The sequence below is a fragment of the Kogia breviceps genome, chromosome 17, assembly GCF_026419965.1.
Source record: "Kogia breviceps isolate mKogBre1 chromosome 17, mKogBre1 haplotype 1, whole genome shotgun sequence".
Lineage (NCBI taxonomy): Eukaryota > Metazoa > Chordata > Mammalia > Artiodactyla > Physeteridae > Kogia > Kogia breviceps.
In genome coordinates, this window is record NC_081326.1 from 57,374,069 (window position 1) to 57,398,882 (window position 24,814).

Here is a 24,814-nt window from a genome sequence, read left to right on the forward strand (position 1 = left end):
CTCACAGAAGGAAGGCTCAATTGGCTGTTCTCAGAAGTTCTCTCTATTTCAGGGCACGGAGGTCATGATCTGCATCAGGCTAAATGATCTGTTTGTTATTTCCACAGCAGCCAGGATGACTGACATTAGCACTCCCCCACAAACGCCAGCTTTTCCATTTGATTCTCTCAAGAAAGCCAGAAACCATTATGTTTGTCATTACCCTTGAGTGAATTCATCTTCAGTGATGAGAAATTAACTTTATTCTGCTGACCAGTAAATGGGAAACTCCAGCCCTTAAAATACTTATTATCAAAGCGTTTTCACCCCAGAGATAAGGGAGTTATTTTCCTCAGAGTGAGGACACCCTCTAGACTCAACTTAGTTGTTTCTAAGCATGATGTTTAAATTACAGTCAAAATCTGATTTGTATATAAATCTTGTTTATGAGACCCTCTCCTGATACAACTTGTATCAAAGAAACTCTTCACCTGGGTCTCTAGTCCTTAAAAGTGACTCAGACATCAGAAATGAATTAGCTGCCAATCTCACCCACTCAGCACTTCAAAACTTAGGCCTCCTGCACACTAGAATATTCTCATCTGAGAGCTCTGGACGTGTTCCTTTTCCTACTCAGGAAATTTCACTCTACGTCTGGAAGGTTTTGTTGTTGCTGTTTGTTAATATGTTTTTCTGTTTTTCTGTCAGCCATGCTTCTCTCTTTGCTTCTGCATGAATTACCACTGGAAGCTTCTTGCTTTTGCCCTTTTTCTGTGTTAAGTTAATAGTGATTGTGGTTGGTTTGTCTCCATGACAAATGCTGTTGGTTTTCTTCCCCATTGTTAATCATGGATACTCAAAGAGAGCTATCCTCCCCAAGAAGTGTTAATTTTTTGGCCTTAGTTGTCGTGCCCTTCTACTTTGGGTCAGGTGCCCCTCTTACGTGAGGTCACTGCACTCTTTACCTCTGGTCTTCATCAGGTGACATAAAACCCATATCACACTTGATCCACACGAGACAGTACTCTATCTCCTGCTCTCTATCTTGATCATATAATATTAGTGAAAATAAAAAATAGATGAATGGATTGCCAATACACTTGTCTTACCCCATAGAAAACTGGAAAAAGCGTACTTGACACAAAAATAGTATTCAATAAAATAGATAGCTTGCTTTGCATCATCTCTGGTGAATGAATCCTCATTTTTGCTACTTTATCCGCAGTTATTTTGTCTGTGGCCTTTATCTTTTCATCAGTCTTGACATAACACTCAATGAGATCATTTAAAGGACAGTGGGTAAATAACATTTTTGTCCCCAATTCAACTCACTGAGCACTTATTTTGTTAGATACTTAAGAGAATACATGGATGAGAAAGACACAGTCCCTATCATTTAAAATCCAAAAGATTATAACTAGACAGTCATATAGCAATGCAGAAGGAAATATAGTCAGTGCTATAAATCAACTAAAAACTAAGTAATAGGGGAGGAGATAACTTCTTTTTCCTAGGTGTGGATTAGGAGAAATTTCTTTGGCTTTAAAGATAAATAAAATATGATTTCCCTTTTCAGAAAAGTTAAGATGAAAAAGGGTGGAATACAGTGGGCTAGTTTATCAGGTTGCCATGTGTTGACTGGATCTTTCTACAACACCCCAGCTCCAGTTAGGGGAGTCTCTATTCTACTCAGCACTGGTAACCACCACTCACCTGCTGGAGGCTGGGACTGGTAATGGCTCCCCCCACTTGCTAGTCCTGGGATTCTATACTCTCCCTTCCTAACTCCCTATATTTTTAACTTCACCTTTGTGATGTGTCCGATGACTAGACATTCCCCAGTGACTCAGTTTGATGTGCTACCTGTTTACCAACAGGGTAAAGCTGAAATAGTACTTTCAAAATGCTGGGCACCGCCCACTTTCTGATTTAATCTTCAAAACAAAATTGTGGGTAGGAATTACAGTAACTGCTTTAAACATGAAAATTATTCATTTCTGAAATGTTAATTAACTTAGAAAGTAGCAGGGGGCCCAGGTAGCCTGACACCCCATTTTGAATCCTTTATCTAACCTTCCTTTGCTTCTAACTATAAAAAGGTGACTGCCGCATATTTTCCTTCTTTCCTTTTATTTCAGTGCTCAAGGTCTATTCATTATTTTTCCTTCCAGGCTTTCCCACCCCTTAGTTATATATACTACATATGTGCATTTGAGGGACTTGTCAACATTTTTATGAATAGTCTGTGAAAATGAAAGCACAGAGATGGTCATTTCTCATCCACCCCAGGTATGTAAGAGCAAAAGAAAATTAAATTCAATTCTTGCAAGTGACAACCACAGATAATAGATACTATCAAACCAGGAATTTGAGAGTCGGTTGTAAATCAAAACAGTACAACATGCAATCAAACAGATAAGGAATAGGAGTGATGAGGGCTCTTTTCATCTATATATTTGTCCACTCTCAGTAAAAGGCTCTGGCTCTGGAGAATCTGAGCTCCTAGAAATGTCAGCTCTCATTGTGAAGCAAGGTTGGACACTGACACATTATTGCACACATCAGTTTTCAAGCTGCCAGTGTGGTTTCCATGGCAGAATTTACCAAACACCAGAGAAGGCTGTGATGGAGGGGTGCACATTTTCAATAATGGCAAGAAAAATAATAAGGCCCCCAAATAGAAGCATCCAGCAGAGTACAGGCTGAAAGATGCCTTTGACAAGAAAGGGTTGAAGCTGCTTTACTGTAGTATCATGAGAAGCTGGATGGCACTTTTACACCATGATAGTGATAATGCCATTTAAAATTTACAAAGCCCTTTTCATTCTGAAGGAAACAGAGTGTGGAAAACCACAGAAAACACTGAGCTTTGCTCATTTGGTGCTAGTTGTCCTGGCTACAAAACAGTGCATGGTCTGAAGAATATAACAGGATTATGTGGGGTATGTATCCTGCTTTTGGATTAGTCCTTTTCTGGTTCAGGAAAGATGGTAACAATCAATGGTATGGAGCAGATATTTGTTTTACAATATTCAGGCACTTGAAACATTTCATTGTTTTGTTTTCCAAAATCAAATTAAATCTGGTTCTGAGCACCCACAGAGCCACGATGGGATAGCCAATGTCTGTCATTATCGAGGAGCTTTTCTTTCTTATCTTGCTGTTCTGGGTCTCAAATGGCTTATGCAATTCAATGAATCTGAGCAAAGGTGCACACCATATAACTACTACCATACTCAAGACAAAGAACACTTAATCACTCCCCGAAGTTCCCTGGTACAGAGTTGCAGGGAATATACGCTCTATACTTCTTACCCTAGGCAGCCACTGATCTACTTTCTACTACTATACATTAGTTTTCCTGTTCTAGAATTTCATATGAATGGAAAGAATATAGTATGTATTCGGTTTTTTTTCTAACATCTTTATTGGAGTATAATTGCTTTACAATGGTGTGTTAGTTTCTGCTTTATAACAAAGTGAATCAGCTATTCATATACATATATCCCCATATCTCGTCCCTCTTGCATCTCCCTCCTTCCCCTCCATCCCACCCCTCTAGGTGGTCACAAAGCACGGAGCTGATCTCCCTGTGCTATGCGGCTACTTCCCACTAGCTATCTATTTTAAATTTGGTAGTGTACATATGTCCATGCCACTCTCTCACTTTGTCCCAGCTTACCCTTCCCCCTCCCCATATCCTCAAGTCCATTCTCTAGTAGGTCTGCTTCTTTATGCCCATCTTGCCCCTAGGTTCTTGATGACCTTTTTTTTTTTCTTAGATTCCATATATATGTGTTAGCATATAGTATTTGTTTTTCTCTTTCTGACTTACTTCACTCTGTATGTGACTTACAGACACTAGGTCCATCCACCTCACTACAAATAACTCAATTTCATCTCTTTTTATGGCTGAGTAATATTCTATTGTATATATATGCCACATCTTCTTTATCCATTTTTCTGTCAATGGACACTTAGGTTGCTTCCATGTCCTGGCTATTGTAAATAGAGCTGCAATGAACATTGTGCTACATGACTCTTTGAATTATGGTTTTCTCAGGGTATATACCCAGTAGTGGGATTGCTGGGTCGTATGGTAGTTCTATTTTGAGTTTTTTAAGGAACCTTCATACTGTTCTCCATAGTGGCTATATCAATTTACATTCCCACCAACAGTGCAAGAGGGTTCCCTTTTCTCCACACCCTCATTGTTTGTACTTTTTTTTTTTTGTGGTTTGCGGACCTCTCACTGTTGTGGCCTCTCCTGTTGTGGAGCACAGGCTCCGGACACACAGGCTCAGCAGCCATGGCTCACGGGCCCAGCAGCTCCGCGGCATGTGGGATCTTCCCAGACCGGGGCACAAAGCCGTGTCCCCTGCATCGGCAGGCGGACTCTCAACCATTGCGCCACCAGGGAAGCCCTGTTTGTACATTTTTTGATGATGGTCATTCTGACTGGTGTGAAGTGATACCTCATTGTAGTTTTGATTTGCATTTCTCTAATGATTAGTGATGTTGAGCACCCTTTCATGTGTTTGTTGGCTATCTGTATATCTTCTTTGGAGAAACGTCTATTTAGGTCTTCTGCCCATTTTTGGATTGGGTTGTTTGTTTTTTTGATATAGAGTTGCATGAGCTGCTTATAAGTTTTAGAGATTAATCCTTTGTCAGTTGCTTCATTTGCAAATATTTTCTCCCATTCTGAAGGTTGTCTTTTCATCTTGTTTGTGGTTTCCTTTGTTGTGCAAAAGCTTTTAAGTTTCATTAGGTCCCACTTGTTTATTTTTGTTTTTATTTCCATTTCTCTAACAGGTGGGTCAAAAAGGATCTGGCTGTGATTTATGTCATGTTCTGCCTATGTTTTCCTCTAAGAGTTGGATAGTGTCTGGCCTTACATTTAAGTTTTTAATCCATTTTGATTTTATTTTTGTGTATGGTGTTAGGGAGTGTTCTAATTTAATTCTTTTACCTGTAGCTGTCCAGTTTTCCCAGCACCACTTATTGAAGAGGCTGTCTTTTCTCCATTGTATATTCCTGCCTCCTTTATCAAAGGTAAGGTGACCATATGTCCGTGGGTTTATCTCCGGGCTTTCTACCTTGTTCCATTGATCTACATTTCTGTTTTTGTGCCAGTACCATACTGTCTTGATTACCGTTGCTTCATAGGACAGTCTGAAGTCTGGGAGCCTGATTCCTCCAGCTCTGTTTTTCTTTCTCAAGATTGCATTGGCTATAGTATCCTTTGTGTTTCCATACAAATTGTGAAATTTTTTGTTCTAGTTTTGTGAAAAATGCCACTGGTAGTTTGATAGGGATTGCATTGAATCTATAGATTGCTTTGAGTAGTATAGTCATTTTCACAATGTTGATTCTTCCAATGCAAGAACATGGTATATCTCTCCATCTCTTTGTATCATGTTTAATTTCTTTCATCAATGTCTTACAGTTTTCTGCATACAGGTCTTTTGTCTCCTTAGGTAGGTTTATTCCTAGGTCTCTTATTCTTTTTGTTGCAATAGTAAATGGGACTGTTTCCTTAATTTCTCTTTCAGATTTTTCATCATTAGTGTACAGGAATGCAACTGATTTCTGTGCATTAATTTTGTATCCTGCTACTTTACCAAATTCATTGATTAGCTCTAGTAGTTTTCTGGTAGCATCCTTAGGATTCTCTATGTATAGTATCATGTCATCTGTAAACAGTGACAGTTTTACTTCTTTTCTGATTTGTATTCCTTTTATTTTTTTTTCCTCTCTGATTGGTGTGGCTAAAACTTCCAAAACTATGTTGAATAACAGTGGTGAGAGTGCACAACCTTTTCTTGTTCCTGATCTTACAGGAAATGGTTTCAGTTTTTCACTAATGAGAATGATGTTTGCTGTGGGTTTGTCATATATGGCCTTTATTATGTTGAGGTAAGTTCCCTCTATGCCTACTTTCTGGAGGGTTTTTATCATAAATGGATGTTGAATTTCTCAAAAGCTTTTTCTTCATCTTTTGAGATGATCATATGGTTTTTATCTTTCAATTTGTAAATATGAATTATTACATTGACTGATTTACATATATTGAAGAATTTTTGCACTCCTGGGATAAACCCCACTTGATCCTGCTGTATTATCCTTTAACGTGCTGTTGCATTCTGTTTGCTAGTATTTTGTTGAGAATTTTTGCATCTATATTCATTAGTGATATTGGCCTGTACTTTTCTTTCTTTGTGACATCTTTGTCTGGTTTTGGTATCAGGGTGATGGCGGCCTCACAGCATGAGTTTGGGAGTGTTTCTCACTCTGCTATATTTTGGAAGAGCTTGGGAAGGATAGGTGTTAGCTCTTCTCTAAATGTTTGATAGAATTCGCCTGTGAAGCCATCTGGTCCTGGTTTTTGTTTTTTGGAAGATTTTTAATCACAGTCTCATTTCAGTGCTTGTGATTGGTCTGTTCATATTTTCTATTTCTTCCTGGTTCAGTCTCAGAAGTTTGTGCTTTTCTAAGAATTTGTCCATTTCTTCCAGGTTGTCCATCTTATTGGCATGCAGTTGCTTGTAGTAATCTCTCATGATCCTTTGTATTTCTCCAGTGTCAGTTGTTACTTCCCCTTTTTCATTTCTAATTCTGTTGATTTGAGTCTTTTCCTTTTTTTTCTTGATGAGTCTGGCTAATGGTTTATCAATTTTGTTTATCTTCTCAAAGAACCAGCTTTTAGTTTTATTGATCTTTGCTACTATTTCCTTCATTTCTTCTTCCTTTATTTCTGATCTGTTTTTTATGATTTCTTTCCTTCTGCTAACGCTGGGGATTTTTTTCTTCTTTCTCTAATTGCTTTCAGTGTAAGGTTAGGTTGTTTATTTGAGATGTTTCTTGTTTCATGAGGTAGGATTGTACTGCTATAAACTTCCCTCTTAGATCTGCTTTTGCTCCACCCCATAGGTTTTCACTCATCTGGTTTTCCTTGCCATTTGTTTCTAGGTATTTTTTGATTTCCTCTTTGATTTCTTCAGTGATTTCTTGGTTATTTGATAGTGCATTGTTTAGCCTCCAGGTGTTTGTATTTTTACAGTATTTTTCCTGTAATTGACATCTACTCTCATAGCAATGTGATCAGAAAAGATACTTGATACAATTTCAATTTTCTTAAATTTACCAAGGCTTGATTTGTGACCCAAGATATGATCTATCCTGGAGAATGTCCCATGAGCACTTGATAAGAAAGTGTATTCTGCTGGTTTTGGATGGAATGTCCTATAAATATCAATTAAGTCAATCTTGTTTAATGTATCATTTAAATCTTGTTTTTCCTTATTTATTTTCATTTTGGGTGATCTGTCCATTGGTGAAAGTGGGGTGTTAAACTCCCCTACTATGATTGCGTTACTGTCGATTTCCCCTTTTATGGATGTCAGCATTTGCCTTATGTACTGAGGTGCTCCTATATTGGGTGCATAAATATTTACAAATGTTATATCTTCTTCTTGGATTTTTCCCTTGATCATTATGAAGTGTCCTTCTTTGTCTCCTGTAATAGTCTTTATTTTAAAATCTATTTTGCCTGAATATGAGAATTGCTACTCCAGCTTTCTTTTGATTTCCAGTTGCATGGAATATCTTTTTCCATCCCCTCACTTTTAGTCTGTATGTGTCCCTAGGTCTGAAGTGGGTCTCTTATAGACAGCATATATATGAGTCTTGCTTTTGTATCCATTCAACCAGTCTATGTCTTTTGGTTGGAGCATTTAATCCATTTACATTTAAGGTAATGATCGATATATATGTTTCTATTACCATTTTCTTAATTATTTTGGGTTTGTTTTTGTAGGTCTTTTCCTTCTCTTGTGTTTCCTGCCTAGAGAAGTTCCTTTAGCCTTTGTTGTAAAGCTGGCTTGGTGGTGCTGAATTCTCTTAGCTTTTGCTTGTCTGTAAAGGTTTTAATGTCTCCATCTAACCTGGATGAGATCCTTGCTAGGTAAAATCATGTTGGTTGTCGGTTTTTCCCTTTCTTCACTTTAAATATGTCCTGCCACACCCTTCTGGCTTGCAGAGTTTCTGCTGATAGATCAACTGTTAACCTTATGGGGATTCCCTTGTATGTTATTTGTTGCTTTTCCCTTGCTGCTTTTAATATTTTTTCTTTGTATTTAATTTTTGATAGTTTGATTAATATTTGTCTTGGCTTGTTTCTCCTTGGATTTATCCTGTACAGGACTCTGCACTTCCTGGACTTGACTGACTATGTCCTTTCCCATATTAGGGAAGTTTTCAACTATAATCTGTTCAAATATTTTCTCAGTCCCTTTCTCTTTCTCTTCTTTTTATGGGACCCCTATAATTCGAATGTTGTTGCATTTATTGTTGTCCCAGAGGTCTCTGAGACTGTCTTCAATTCTTTTCATTATTTTTTCTTTATTCTGCTCCTCAATAATTATTTACACTATTTTATCTTCCAGGTCACTTATTCATTCTTCTGCTTCAGTTATTCTGCTATTGATTCCTTCTAGAGACTGTTTAATTCCATTTATTGTGTTGTTCATCATTGTTTGTTTGCTCTTTAGTTCTTCTAGGTCCTTGTTAAACATTTCTTCTATTTTCTCCATTCTATTTCCAAGATTTTGGATCATCTTTACTATCATTACTCTGAACTCTTTTTCATGTAGACTGCCTATTTCCTCTTCATTTGTTTGGTCTGGTGGGTTTTAACCTTGCTCCTTCATCTGCTGTGTGTTTCTCTGTCTTCTCATTTTACTTAACTTACTGTGTTTGAGGTCTCCTTTTCGCAGGCTGCAGGTTCGTAGTTCCTGTTGTTTTTGGTGTCTGTCCCCAGTGGCTAAGGTTGGTTCATTGGTTTGTGTCAGCTTCCTGGTAGAGGGGACTAGTGTCTGTGTTCTGGTGGATGAGACTGGATCTTGTCTTTCTGGTGGGCAGGACCACGTCCATTTTTTCATTTTGGGGTGTTTGTGACCTTAATATGATTTTAGGCAGCCTCTCCCTCTCTGTGGAGCTGGGTCGTAGCATTGAGATGGAGATCTCTGAGAGAGCTTTCTCTGTTTGATATTACATGGAGCCGGGAGGTCTCTGGTGGACCAATGTCCTGAACTCGGCTCTCCCACCTCAGAGGCACAGGCCTGACACCCGGCCAGAGTACCAAGACCCTGTCAGCCAAACGGCCAGGTACGTGGGAGTTTCTTGCCTTTTGGGAAGTCTGAGGTCTTCTGCCAGCATGCAATAGGTGTTCTGTAGGAGTTGTTCCACATGTAGATGTATTTCTGATGTATTTGTGGGGAGAAAGGTGATCTCCACGTCTTACTCCTGTGTCATCTTGAGTTTCTCTATAGTGTGTATTCTTTTGCTCTGGTTTATTTTGCTTGACATTGTGCTTCTTCTGATTCATCCATGTTATTGCGTGGATATGTAGTGTGTTCATCTCATTGCTGAGCAGTATGCCATTGAATACTTTTATCACATTTCCTTTATACATTTACCTATTGACAGGCATTTAAGTGGTTTCTATCATTTGGCTATTTTGAACAGAGCTGCCATGAACACTTCAATATAAGTCTTTGTGTGGACATGTGTTCATTTCTATTAGGGAGAAACCTATGAGTAGAATTATTAGTTATATGTATGTCTAACTATGTAAGACACTGATAATACTTTTTCAAAGTGAGTATACCATTTTACATTCCTATCAACAATATTTGGGTATTGGAGTTGCTATATATCATAATTACATCATGGTATTATAAATCCTTTTTATCATACCCATTTAATCAGTATATAGGGGTATCTCAATTTGCTTTTAAGTAGCACTTCATTGATGACTAATGATATTGAGCACCTTTTCATTAGCTTATTGTTTATCTTCTTTTGTGAAATCCATTCAAATCTTGCCCATTTTTGTGTTATTCCTGAGATGTATGAGTTCTTTATAGCTTCTGGACATAAGTCCTTTGTCAGATATACGCATTTCAGATATACCATTCTAGTTGGTGGTTTGTATTTTTCTTTTCTTTCTTCTTATAACTTTTTTAAAAATTAACTTTTATTGGAGTATAGTTGCTTTACAATGTTGTGTTAGTTTCTGTGCTATACAGTATGTTCCTATTAGTTACCTATTTTATACATATTAGTGTATATATGTCAGTCCCAATCGCCCAATTCATCCCACTCTACCTTCCCCCCTTGTTTACCATAAGTTTGTTTTCTACATCTGTGACTCTATTTCTGCTTTGCAAGTAAGTTCATCTGTACCATTTTCTAGATTCCACACATAAGCAATATTATACAATATTTGTCTTTCTCTTTCTGACTTACTTCACTCTTTATAACAATCTCTAGGTTCATTCATATTGCTGCAAATAGCATTATTTTGTTCCTTTTGATGGCTGAGTAATATTCTACTGTATATATGTACCACATCTTCTCTATCTATTCCTCTGTCGATGGACACTTAGGTTGATTCTATGTCCTGGCTACTGCAAATAGTGATGCAATGAACATGGGGATGCATGCACCCTTTCGAATTATGGTTTATTATGCCCAGGAGTGGGATTGCTGGATCATATATGGTAGCTGTATTTTTAGTTTTTTAAGGAACCTCCATACTTTCCTCCATAGTGGCTGTACCCATTGCTGGAAATGTATCTTTATTTTCTTAATTCTGTCTTTCAAAGAGCAGAAGTTTCTAATTTTAATGAAGTCCAATTTATTATTTTTTTCTTTTATAATTTGTGCCTTTTGTGTTTGATCCAAGTAAAATCTGCCTAAACCAACTTTGCAAAACCTGTTCCCTTTGTTTTAATCCTGTACTATCAATTGGCAGCATTTTATCTCCTCACATCTTTGTTTCAAATTTAATTGTCTGTTCACTTCTCGATTTTCTTGCCCTAAGATTATGAGTTTTCTTCCCTCTTCCCCTCTTATCTACCTCCCCTTCTTCATTTCCTCTCTCTTTTGCAATATTTTAATGTACTAAGTCTAGACTTGAAAACAGGTACTACAAACACTTGGAAAGTTGAATAAAATACAACATTCTTAAATACATTCATGAGTTTACACACACATGCATTGACACACACATACACACTGATATGAAATCTCCAGGTACCAGAAACAAAGAAGAACTAAAAGATAGTGTGATGCAGTTGTGAGTAGAGAGTAGGAGGAGGGAGATATTAGTATCAGTAACCTATTATTTGTGCTTTTAGCGCCCTAGTAGTCACAGGCAATGAGTCCTCAGATACGTATAACACATAGGGCTGTGAGCTGAAGTTAAGACTGTTGTGTAATTCTGGGAACCCTGAAGAACTAGACTCACTGTAAAGGATTAGACTTGGAAAACCTCTACTCCTTGGAAAAGAGAGGAAAAAAAAGGTTTTCTCTACCTAGGCCTAGCCTATGGTAGGAAAATTTAAAACTCCAGATTAATATCTCCTTCAGGCTTATATTTTGAACTTACACCACCAATGTGGTCTGGGAATCCCAACCCAAAAATTTAACATAAAAGTTGGCTCCAGGGAGGCTAAACAAAACACTACCAAATAACCAGAAATCACTGAAGAAATCAAACAGGATTTCAAAATGTACCTAGAGACAAATGACAATGAAAACACGACCATCCAAAACCTATAGGATGCAGCAAAAGTAGTTCTAAGAAGGAAGTTTAGAACAATACAATCCTACCTCAAGAAACAAGAAACATCTCAAATAAACAACCTAACCTTACACCGAAAGCAATTATAGAAAGAAGAAAAAAATCCCCAGAGTTAGCAGAAGGAATGAAATCATAAAAAACACATCAGAAATAAAGGAAAAAGAAATGAAGGAAACAATAGCAAAGATCAATAAAACTAAAAGCTGGTTCTTTGAGAAGATAAACAAAATTGATAAACCATGAGCCAGACTCATCAAGAAAAAAAGGGAAATGACTCAAATCAATAGAATTAGAAATGAAAAAGGAGAGGTAACAACGGACACTGAAGAAATACAAAGGATCATGAGAGATTACTACAAGCAACTGCATGCCAATAAGATGGACAACCTGGAAGAAATGGACAAATTCTTAGAAAAGCACAAACTTCTGAGACTGAACCAGGAAGAAATAGAAAATATGAACAGACCAATCACAAGCACTGAAATGAGACTGTGATTAAAAATCTTCCAAAAAACAAAAACCAGGACCAGATGGCTTCACAGGCGAATTCTATCAAACATTTAGAGAAAAGCTAATACATATCCTTCCCAAACTCTTCCAAAATATAGCAGAGGGAGGAACACTCCCAAACTCATTCTACGAGGCCACCATCAACCTGATACCAAAATGAGACAAAGATGTCACAAAGAAAGAAAAGTACAGGCCAATATCACTGATGTGCAAAAATCCTCAACAAAATACTAGCAAACAGAATGCAACAGCACATTAAAGGATAATACAGCAGGATCATGTGGGGTTTATCCCAGGAATGCAAGGATTCTTCAATATATGCAAATCAATCCATGTGATACACCACAGTAACAAACTGAAGGATAAAAACAATATGATGATCTCAACAGATGCAGAAAAAGCTTTCAACAAAATTCAACACCCATTTATGATAAAAACCATCCAGAAAGTAGGCATAGAGGGAACTTACCTCAACATAATAAATGCCATATATGACAAACCCACAGCAAACACCATTCTCAATGGTGAAAAAAATGAAACCATTTCCACTAAGATCAGTAACAAGACAAGGCTGCCCACTCTCACCACTATTATTCAACATAGTTTTGGAAGTCTTAGCCACACCAATCAGAGAAGAAGAAATAAAAGGAACCCAAGTCAGAAAAGAAGAAGTAAAACTCTCAGTGTTTGCAGATGGCATTATTCTATATATAGAAAATCCTAAAGATGCTACCAGGAAACTACCGGAGCTAATCAATGAATGTGGTAAAGTATCAGGATACAAAATTAATGCACAAAAATCTCTTGCATTCCTATACACTAATGATGAAATATCTGAAACAAAAATTAAGGAAACACTCCTATTTACTGTTGCAACAAAAAGAATAAAATACTGAGGGATAAACCTACTTAAGGAGACAGAAGACCTGTATGCAGAAAACTATAAGACACTGATGAAAGAAATTAAACATGATACAAAGAGATGGAGAGATATACCATGTTCTTGGATTGGAAGAATCAACACTGTGAAAATGACTATACTACCCAAAGCAATCTACAGATTCAATGGAATCTCTATCAAACCACCAATGGCAGTTTTCACAGAACTAGAACAAAAAATTTCACAATTTGTATGGAAACACAAAAGGCTCCGAATAGGCAAAGCCATCTTGAGAGAGAAAAATGGAGCTGGAGGAATCAGGTTCCCCAGCTGACTATACTACAAAGCTACAATAATCAAGAGAGTACGGTACTAGTACAAAAACAGAAATATAGATCAATGGAACAGGATAGAAAGCCCAGAGATAAACTCATGCACATATGGTCACCTTATCTTTGATAAAGGAGGCAAGAATATACAGTAAAGAAAAGACAGCCTCTTCAATAAGTGGTTCTGGGAAAACAGTACAGTTATATGTAAAAGAATAAATTAGAACACTTCCTAACACCATACACAAAAGTACACTCAAAATGGATTAAAGACCGCAATATAAGGCCAGACACTATAAAACTCTTAGAGGAAAACAGGCAGAACACTCTATGACATAAATCACAGCAAGATCCTTTTTGACCCACCTCCTAGAGAAATGGAAATAAAAACAAAAATAAACAGTTGGGACCTAATGACATTTCCTTTTGCACAGCAAAGGAAACCATTAAAAAGATGAAAAGACAGTCTTCAGAATGGGCGAAAATATTTGCAAATGAAGCAACTGACAAAGGATTAATCTCCAAAACATACACGCAGTTCATGCAAAATCCTTGCAGAGAGATTACAGTTCAGGAAAAAAGAAACTAAAGTCAGAGGACAGAGAAGAATGCAGACAGCAGTTGAAAAAAGAAATAATTTAATATGGAAAGGCTGACATCTCCACAACCAGTGGCTTCATTAAGCAATCAAAAATAATGACTAATTAGACTATATAGAACCAAGGGATAACTAAAGTCCTAAACAACATTTACATGAAATCAGAAGAAAGGAAATTTAGTTATAAATGTTCTAAGAGCCATACTAGTTCAGAAGAAGAATAAAGGTATATTATATATTTTTCAAACATGAGGGAATGTTAAAAATTTAATGGTAATCCCAGAAGAACAAAAATCAAATATATAATATCTAAGTGAATAAAGGAGAAAAAAAACTGGATCAGTACATTAGTAGGCAGAAAGGAGAATAAAAGAAGCAAAAATTTTTTTAAAAACCCACTAAATTGAAAGTAAAAAAATTAGATAAAATACAACATCAATAGGAAAGTGTTAGTGAATCAAGCTTACCATTAAAGGTATTTAGAGCTTTATTAAAGCAAAAAATTTGCTTTGTTCATTGCTTTATCTCTAGTATCCAGAAATTAGAGCCTAGTATTTAGAAGGAGCTAGATGAATACTTTAATGCTTACTGAAATAATTGAAAATTGGATTGGAATCCTATTATATTGTTTATAGAGACATATTTAAAATGAAACAAATTACAAAAAGGGATAAAGGTGAAGGACAAGTAAAATATTCCCCAAACTAACAAAAAGGAAATTAATGTAGATATATGAATAACACAAAATATAGTTTTAAAAAATTTTAGAGATGAAAGCACCATTAGGGATAGAATATCACTACAAATATTAGTCAGACAGGTTAGGTTTTGCTACAGTAAAAATTAACCCAAATCCCAGTTGTTTAACATGTTTTTCTCACATATCTGTAATATGTCAGTGTGGTATTCTATTTACATAATCACTCAGGGACCCAGACTGATAGAGTTTTTATCATCTCATAGCAACCACCTCAGAAAGACATAGCTTTTTTTTTTTTGCCATGGAGAGTAAGAGCACCAGAGGGTCACATGCTATGAACTAAATGCTTCATCCTGGAAGTGACATTCTGTTCATCTCACAGCCCCTTGGTGTAAATTGGTCACTTGGCCTTGCCTTACTGCAGAGGCAGGAAAGAATAACCTTCCAACGCACCCAGAGGACAAGAAGAACCATGTATGGGTGAGCACTAGAAACCTCTATCATAATTATAAAAGAACAATTCTAAACTTTTATGCACCTAACAACATGCCCTCATATAAAGTAATATTGAGCACATTTAAAAGAAAAAAATTATCAAATTTAGAGATTTTCACACATGCTTTTAAGGAATTGATGGGTTAAATAGAGAACAATTAGTAAGGGTGAAATATTTTAAAAGTATAATAAAATATTTGATGAATCAATTAACAATTAGATCTAATGAACATATATGGAATCCAGTATCCAACAGTTAGAGAATACTCATTCTTTGCAAAATACAAGTACTGAAAGAACGAAACTTTTAAACTAGAATTTTATACCTGGTGATAATATATTTCAAAAAGAAAGTTAAATAAAGACTTTTCAGACATACAAAACAAAAATATTTATCACCAGCAGACGTATACTACAGAAATGCTGAAAAACAGTCTTCCAACTGAAGGAAAGTGATCTACACGTGGAAATATGGATCTACACAGGGGAATGAAGACCAATGGTAATGGTAAAGACATTGTGAAGATATACATTTTTTCTAATTATTAATAATAGTTTAAACCAACATAGCAATAATGTAGCATGAAGTTTACAACATATATAAGAATAAAATGCATGACAATAAAACACAATAATCCAGAAGGGAAAAATGCAAATGCACTATTTTGCCAATCTTATGCTATAATGCAAAATCCTATAATATTATTTGAAAGTAGACTATGATAAGTTAAAGATGCATACTATAGACTACTAGGAAACTACTAAAACAGTAAAATGAAGAATTAAGGCTAGTAAGTCAAAAAAGAAGATAAAATGGAAGCATAAAAATATCAACTAACCTAAAAAGGGGCAGAGAGAAAGGAAAAAGAAAAAAAAGATGAAACCAATAGAACAAACATAGCAAGATGATACATGAGAACCTAACTTATCAATGTTCACATTAAATGTGGTGGCGGGAAAGTAAAATGGTATAACCATTTTGGAATACAGCTTGGCAGTTTCTAAAAAATTAAATATACACATACCACATTATCCAGACATTTCACTCCTAGCTATTTACCCAAGAGAAATAAAAACATGTATCCATATAAAGACTTGTTCACAAATATTATAGCAGATTTATCTGTAATAGCCCCAAATGAGAAATACCCAAATTTCCATTAACAGGTGAGTGAATAAACAAACTGTGGCATAGTCCTACAATGTAATGCTCCTCAGGAATGAAATGCAATGGACTATTGACACATTCATCAATATAGATAAACTTCAAAATAATTGTGTGAGTAAAAGAAACCAGATAAAAAGAATATATATTATGACTTAATTTATATAAAATTCTATAAAATGCAAACTAATGTAGAGTGACAGCAAGCAGATCAGTCGATGTCTGGAGGTGGGTAGTGGCTGGGAAGAGGTGGGAGGCACAAGGTTTTGGAGGATGATGACATTCATTTTCTTGATTATGGTGATGGTAATGGTTCCATACACATATATGTCAAAACTTATCAAAGTGTGTACTTTAAATATGTGCAGTTTATACTGCAATAAAGCTGTGTTTAGAAATTCTAGTTTCAACCGCTTCAAAAAAAAAAGACTCAACTATATGTTATATACTAGAAACTCATTTCAAATATAATGATATAAATTAGAGGCCATGAGCTATGACCCCTCTGGCCCATGAGCCAGCCACCAATTTTTATAAATAAAATTTCATTATAAAACAACTATTTACACATTCATTTCTATTTCTTGGGACACATCCTAAATCTAGACCTCGCAGGATTTTCACAAATGAGTCTTCTAAAGATGTGCTCACAATCCAAAATTACAAAGCTCAAATGAAAAACAGTAGGCAGACAAAATAAGCAGCAGGTTAGTCTTTAAAAACCTGAGATAAAGCTTCCATGGCTATTTTAACTGGGGAAAAAACATTACATTTAGCAGTTAATTTAAATTAACCATTATTGATTTCTTTTGAACTACAGTCTTCCATTTCATAAAAGTCACTGCTATCTGTCTGTTATAAATAAAAATTTTAATTTACAAAAAGTGTGTGAATTTTGCGATCATACATTTCAAAGTTGGGATCTGACTGACTCAATAATTTCACATATGGTTCTCTGTTTTACAATATCATTCTTAGAAAGCTTTAAATCTACCATTTTTCTCTTGCTCTTGAGGTGTAATAAACCCAAATATCATATTTAACTTGAAAATAAAATTTTATCAATTTAGAGGTCAGTATTAATCTATATTATGCAGGAATTAGAATTTAATTTTGGATTATTTATTCCATATTAGGCTTTAGTGATTTTTAGAACAGGTAGTATGTGTGTGTATATATGTGTTTGTATGTGTGTTATGTGTTTAACATTGCCTATTTAAAAAATAGATTTCTGAGAATCAAATAAAATTTGGCAAATAAGTTTTTATTATCTGATTTTGATTTTATTTAATAGTCAAAATGTGGGAATTTTTAGCTTGTCTAACAGGAATTTTATTGTGAAAGCCCACTTTGAAGGGTATTATTTGACTGAGCCCATTTGTTTCCTGCATGAATCATGAGATGACTGGTGCAACGTGGCAATGACTCTGCCTATTTTATAATGAACACCAAATACTAGCTGCGTGTTAAATGGATTTAGGGTTGCTTTATAACTGATTTCTTTTTCTGGCGTTGCTCTAATTTCAGTTGTGCTCCATCTACTGCTTTGACAACTAATGTGAGTTCAGTAGTTCCAAGGGCTTCATACATTATTTGCTGTGGACACAAAGGATCTTGGCAGAGGAGCAAAGAAACGCAAAGACAAGTTTTGCTCAGGTGTGTTTCTGGAAGCTATATGGATATTCAGGAAAAGGAATCTGACTAAATCCACTATGATTCCCCTACTTCACTCCAAATTATAGTTTGAAATGACCCTCTGTTTAATGAAGGGGAACAAAAAAGAGGGGAAACACTCCTCTCTGGAGTGGCTTGAAAGTCTCAGAAATGGATGTGGTTTGCAAGCCCCGGAAATGGCTGAAGCTTTGTGGGTACGATGATAAATTTTTCTTTCAGGAGAGACAATGAGATTGTCAAATTTGAATTTAAGATATTGTTATTCACTCTCGAAAACCCTGAGGGGCTGTAAAGGAGAGACTACAGGGCTTAGGCCTTCACAGTCTCTAATTAAGGCAAAGTACACCTTTTAAAAGAGATCTAAGGGGCTTCCCTGGTGGCGCAGTGGTTGAGAATCCGCCTGCCGATGCAGGGGACACGGGTTCGTGCCCCGGTCCGGGAAGATCCCACATGCCGCGGAGCGGCTGGGCCCGTGAGCCATGGCCGCTGAGCCTGTGCGTCCGGAGCCTGTGCTCCGCAATGGGAGAGGCCACAACAGTGAGAGGCCCGCGTACCAAAAAAAAAAAAAAAAAAAAAAAAAAAAAAAAAAAGAAAAAAAAGAGATCTAAGGAATTTCATAATAGCATGACTCAGCCGCCATGACTTTACCAGCGCACTATTAGGGGGACTGGCCCAGGCTGAATTATAGGATAGGGGAAGTATGATTTCCGATGCCTGAAACATTTTATTTCCAGGGCCTTCCATGTAACTCAATCCTTCCAAAGAGCCTTACTCACCAATGCTTTTCCAGTCATCTGCATCCATAAAAACTTACTGGTTTACTTCACGGCTCTTTATTGTGCACTTCCAATATTCCAGTCTTTGGGTTGAGTGTGTTAAAATCATAAAAAACGGAAGATGCAGGCAAGTGAACAAGAAGATATAAGGGAGAGGGATCACTGTTTCAATAGGGAGATGTGTGCAGGTACTGTGAGGACACTTAGAAACGGCCCCACATGTGTCTTGGAGGATCAAGGAAGAACTCAACGGAAGTGACATTAGGCTGAAGCCTGGAGGAGTAGAAGTTAGCCAGGTGAGCTGGAGGAGAAGGGCATTCCAGGTAGGTGAGTGGCTCAAGGGAAAAAACATGGCCTATTTAGGGAAGGAGAGTAGCTACTACTCAGCCTCCTTCAGAACACCTGGGCCCCTCTTTCAGAAATGTTTGGCAGCTGCTGTGTATAGAGGCATTTGCTTCTTAACTATCTAATGTGGGCAAATCAATGTTGACAAGTGACTTTGATGCCTGGAAGTTTTTTTTTGGGGGGGGTGGTACGCGGGCCTCTCACTGCTGCGGCCTCTCCCGTTGCGGAGCACAGGCTCCGGACGCGCAGGCTCAGCGGCCACGGCTCACGGGCCCAGCCGCTCCGTGGCACGTGGGATCTTCCCGGACCGGGGCACGAACCCGCGTCCCCCACATCGGCAGGCGGACCCCCAACCACTGCGCCACCAGGGAAGCCCAAGAATAAGTTCTTTTTTGAAGGAAACCTTACTCTCGTGAAAGCATTCTGAAGGCTGCTTTTTATCATAGTGTTTGAAACTTAAATTCCGAGTTTCGTGCCGGTGACTCATCTGCCACACTTACACAGACCGTGGGGATAGAATCCAGTCATTCCTAGAGCACATTCGATCCCCTCTTTCAGCAAACCCTAATAAGTGTCTGCTCATTGCCAGGCACTGTGCCAGATGCCAGAGCTAAGATTGGGTCAGGGAAAGGTTGAGCAGCGATGACCACTCAAGACTTGCCACTTCTTAAATCCATTTCATGGCGAATGTTCTGCTGACAAAAATTCTTTTCAAGTGATAATTCTCCATTTTATTTCTGCCATGTAAAACATTCCTTTGTTTACTCATCCATTCAAGAAATATTTATTAAATGCTTACCATGAAATGGGACAATTTCATCTTCCCTGGGGCTTATAGCCTATTAGGGGAGACTTCACATAAACCACAGTACAGTGATAAGTAAAAAATTATTAATTAATAATAAACATGATAAAAGTTGTCATTAAAGTTCTAAAAAGCCCTATGAGTGATCAAAGGAGGAGATCTCTTACCTCTACCCAGAGAGGTCATGGAGGATTGCTTGGAGGAGGTAATATTTGTTTTGTCTTAAAGAATACCATTTGTGTGTTTCTCTCAGACTTGTACAAGAAGGGAAGAACTGGAAAGAACTAATGTAAGTATTGGCTAATCAGAAATGGGTAGAAGGAAGGGAATAAGTGAGCAGGGAGAAAAGATCATCCTGGGATGGAAAGTACATGTGAAAAGATATGGAGATAGGAAAAAGCATGAAATAGGTCGACATGACTGAGTACTGGGTGGGTGGTAAGGTGTGGTGGCAGATATGATTGGAGAGGTAGGCAGGGCTAGATGATAAAGCCCATTAATCCTCGAAACCATCACTAATAATAAGCACTACTATTATCTAAACGTCGGCTCAATATTTGCATTTGAAAGTCTACGTGGCCTTTCAAACAACGTGTACAAAACCAAACTCCTGTCTTCCTCCACCCACCTGCTGCTTCTGCAGATTTCTGCGACTCAGTAAAGAGCACCTTCATATGTTCAGTTGCTCAAGTTAAAGTCATTCTCCATTCTTCTCTTCTTCTCACATCGTGTATCTTAACTGTCAGTTAATCCTGCTGATTTTACACTGAAACTATGCCCAGCATCCAGCATTTCTCACAACCTCCTGGCCCCAGCCACCATCACCTCTTGTCTAGATAACTACTGCCACCTTTAAGCTATCTCCCTGCTTCTGTCCTGGCTTGTCCCCTTCTGCTACCAAACTAATCGTCAGAGTGACCCTCTTAAACTCTAAGATCGTATCACTTTGCTCAAAACCTTGAAATGGCCCCACTTCACTCAATGTCCAGTAGTACAAAGGATGATAGGAACTAGAAAATCTGTCCCTGCATCAGCTCTTCAACCTCACCTCTTATTCCTCCCCAGTTTCTCACTTTCTCCCATCACGTCAGGCTCCTGGCTTTTCCTGGAACTCAGACATCCTCCCACATCTGGTTCTTTGCCATTCCCCCCAAAATTTCCATGATTCATCTCTTCATTTCCTTCCAGTCTTTGCTAAAATGTCATAGCCTCAGAAAGACAGGCTCCCAGGCCCCCCTATTTAAAACTGCAACTCTCACCTATATGCTTGTGCTTTACTCTTCCCCGTAATATTTTATTCATTGATTTTTTTACAAAAATTGGCTAAAGCCTCTTAGTAGAAAGTCAGCTAATTTAGGATAGGGATTTTGTTCTTTTTTTTTTTTTTTCTTTTGGTCACTAATGTATTCTTGGTACCTAAAATATTTTCTGACATATAATATATACTCAAGAAGTGAATATATTGTCCCCATTTTACAAATGAGGGTCACAGAGGGAATAAGAAACTTGCTCAAGGTGCTACAAAGACTCGTGTGCCATACTGATCTTGGTTGGCTATTTCCCAGGTGGTAGACAAAATTTATGACTCTGAAGTCTTTATGCTGGGCTGCATCTTTTTAGAAATATTACAGCCTGAAATCAGAGGGAAGGGGTAACAAAGGTCAGTGGGGTCCTTTAGGGCCCTGGAAGCATGGACTCCCTTTGTCATGATAGGTGGTAGGACGGTGACCCCACAGAGTTGCCTACATGGGTGTCATCTCCAACCACCTGGACAGGGACTCTTCTTGCCTTCTCCACGCAGAGACTTTGCTTCTGCCCTCCTCTGGGTCAGGAGTTCCCTTTGAAGCCTCAGATATGGTGGGTAGGATGTGAGGGACTTCAGGGGTCTCTGTTATGAGATGGGCACCACTGGACTAAAGGAATGATTTGAAGACTTGTTTCTGAAAAGCTCCTCTGATGGTTCCATGGGGTTTGCCTTTTAGAGGCTCTATGGGAAAAAAACCTATATTATAAAAATTACCTACTCTGCTTTGACTGTTCCGTGATAAATATGTGTGAACTTTAAAATTTCATTTCAAAGGGGAAAAAGTGATCCTCGTTCAATGGAATTCTTTGGAAAAAACAAAAACAAAACCCAACTGGAGAGAAAAGGGATTTATCTATTGTCAGTGCATATTTATGTAGGGAGACAAGCTTTGATGTAACTGATAGCTTGGTTATATAATAGCCCAAGAATACAGACATGGCATGTGATGTATTATGCAGCACTTGAGACCAAAAGTTTGCTTCTCCTAGACTAGAATGAAAGTTCAGCCTGAAAGCTTTTGTTGAAAGAGACTTTCTTTGTAATAAATCAGGAGGACCTGTTAAAGTTATCTTCAGTAGGCACCTCATATACACTTCAGAAAAAAAAAAAACTCTTAACTCATTAAGCTTAATGGCCCCCAAAGCATCCCGGGATGCTACAGAAGCTAAACCTTTAACAAAGAACTTCACTTCTAAGAGGTAAGTATTGAACCTACAAAAGAGAAATTCTTTAAAGTGGAGATTAAAAAGCTGAGCTATTATGAAACAGCCAGACAGAAAACTAAGTCATTCTTTACTAAGAGCGGTTAACAATTCCAGAGATAGAGACTCTACAAATTGTGTATCCTGGAAAAATCACTTAATCATGGTCCTCTGGCAAAGGAGTGAATCTTAAAATGCCAGATCCTCAGAAAGGGTCAGGAGGAAAACCCACTTAAATTGGGAAGATTTGTAAGAACATCTGTGTGTGCATGTGCGTGTATGTGTGCAACACGTAAGCAAAATATTCATCCTGGAAATGGCTTGAATTGACTGAAAAAGCAATGGAGCACAATAAATGCACAGGAAGTGACACGAGAGCCTTCGTTTAGCAGAATGCAAATAAAACATTAAAGAATTTCTAGTTCTATGGTCGTGATTTCAGTATAGAAAATGTAAAACTAAATGCAAAAAACATAAATGCACAGAAGGGGACGTAATTCTTTCTGAACTCCACAATAAGTGCAATAATAAGAATGTTTAGCTTAGTCTCCAGCTTATAATAAGAGCTCAAACATTGCTAGCTATCCTTATTATTACCTTCCTTTATTATTCCTTCCTTCCTATTATTATTATTACCTTCCTATTATCCTTCCCTTCCTAAGGATAATGATATCCTTATTATTATTATTACCTTCCAAAGACCAAGCTTTGTGTTAGGAGATTTATATGTGCTATTTAACTGCCTATAATAAGGGCCAAAAAGACTGAATGATAAATTCTTTCAAAATGAAGTTTAACATCAACAAATTAAAATCTCAAGAAATCTAGCTATGAATCAAAAAGGTCAAATTCTATATTTACCTACAGATAATGCCTTTCATCTGACCATCTGAAACCACCAAATTGAACTAGGCATCGAGCAAATACGGTATGGCTTACGTTGAATCACTTTTCTAATAGTTCAGATGTTTGGCTTCCTACTTTATTATGGCCAGACACTTACTTCCAGTTCTTTTCCCATCCTTTCTTCTGGCATTGAAGCTCAAACTCCCATTCCTCATCAAATAGTATATCGAGAGATATACTATTTGCCTTGTTCTTGTCCAAATTATTTGCAAAGATGCTGTAATTTGGTGTGGGCGACTTGGGGGAGAACTACAGTTAAAATTATTGCTTTGCTTAAGGTTTCGTTTTGGAATCCTGATAAGTCATTTCGAATGTGAGCTGTGTTGAGTACATATCAATATATTACTTTTTCTAAGCGAACTAAGCTAAATTAGAATCTCACAGAATCAATACCTCATTTTAACCATAGAGCTTTCTGATTCTACCTCTCAATCGTTCATCTATCTTTCACTGTGGCTTGGAAATTTCTAACACTGAGGAATTATTTTCTAGCATATTATGGAAATGACACGTCTGCAGCCTGTTGTTTCATATGTATAAACCCAAGTTTACAGTGTTGCCTTACTCTAACCCCACCCCCTCCTTTTATTTATCCTGCGGAGTCTTCCCTGAGTGCCTCATCGTGAGGATTATCTAATGCATGTTATGTGTTCTCAGTGTGCATGAGTACAATCTGAAAGCTGCCACAAAAAATGTCTCATTTGTTTGGCTTCAGTTGATTATTATAATCATAACTGCCAGTCTAGACAAATGCATAGATATTTTCAGGTTTTCCAAATGCTCTCCAGTGCCCTTCCCCCAGTGTATTCATTTTGAGTGTTTCCTTCTGATTTTTAAAGGTCTGGTGTGGACTTGGAGATATTGCAAAGATTTTTAATGCACATGCCATTCTCCTAATATATTTTCATTTCTGGTAACCTGAAAAAAAACAGAAGCAAAAAAAAAAAAAAAAACAGTTCAAGGGGAATTTATTTTCATGACAGAGTGTTAAAAAAAAAAAAAGCTTTCAAGGGATTCCATTATTCTTTTATGTCCCAACTTCTATTGCATAGTCTATGGCCAATCCATAAAAGAATAATAAAAAAGGCCCCATTTTATGCAACCATGTACTAGCATGTCTGCATAAAATAGGTGATGCATATATTTTATGTCCAGAATTCCAAATTGACCACTCATATTTCTTTTCTCTCTCAGCTTTCAAGGTTGGGATCATAGTCTTTCAAGAGCAAAAGATCTTCAATGCATTTGTTTCATGAGGGCAGGGACTGTGCCTGTCTTATTCACTGCTGGATTCTGGAACCAAGGATGGGTTCTGATATACAGCAGGATCTCAATAAATGTTTGGAAATAATCTTTCTCCACTAATTATTCACCATCAATCAATACCTAAGACAGATACCCCAGGCACTCTCTTTGCTTAAAATTCTGAGAACTATTTGTAATGAGACATTCCAATTTTCCAAATGCATAAACGCACAGCTTAATTTAAGGACA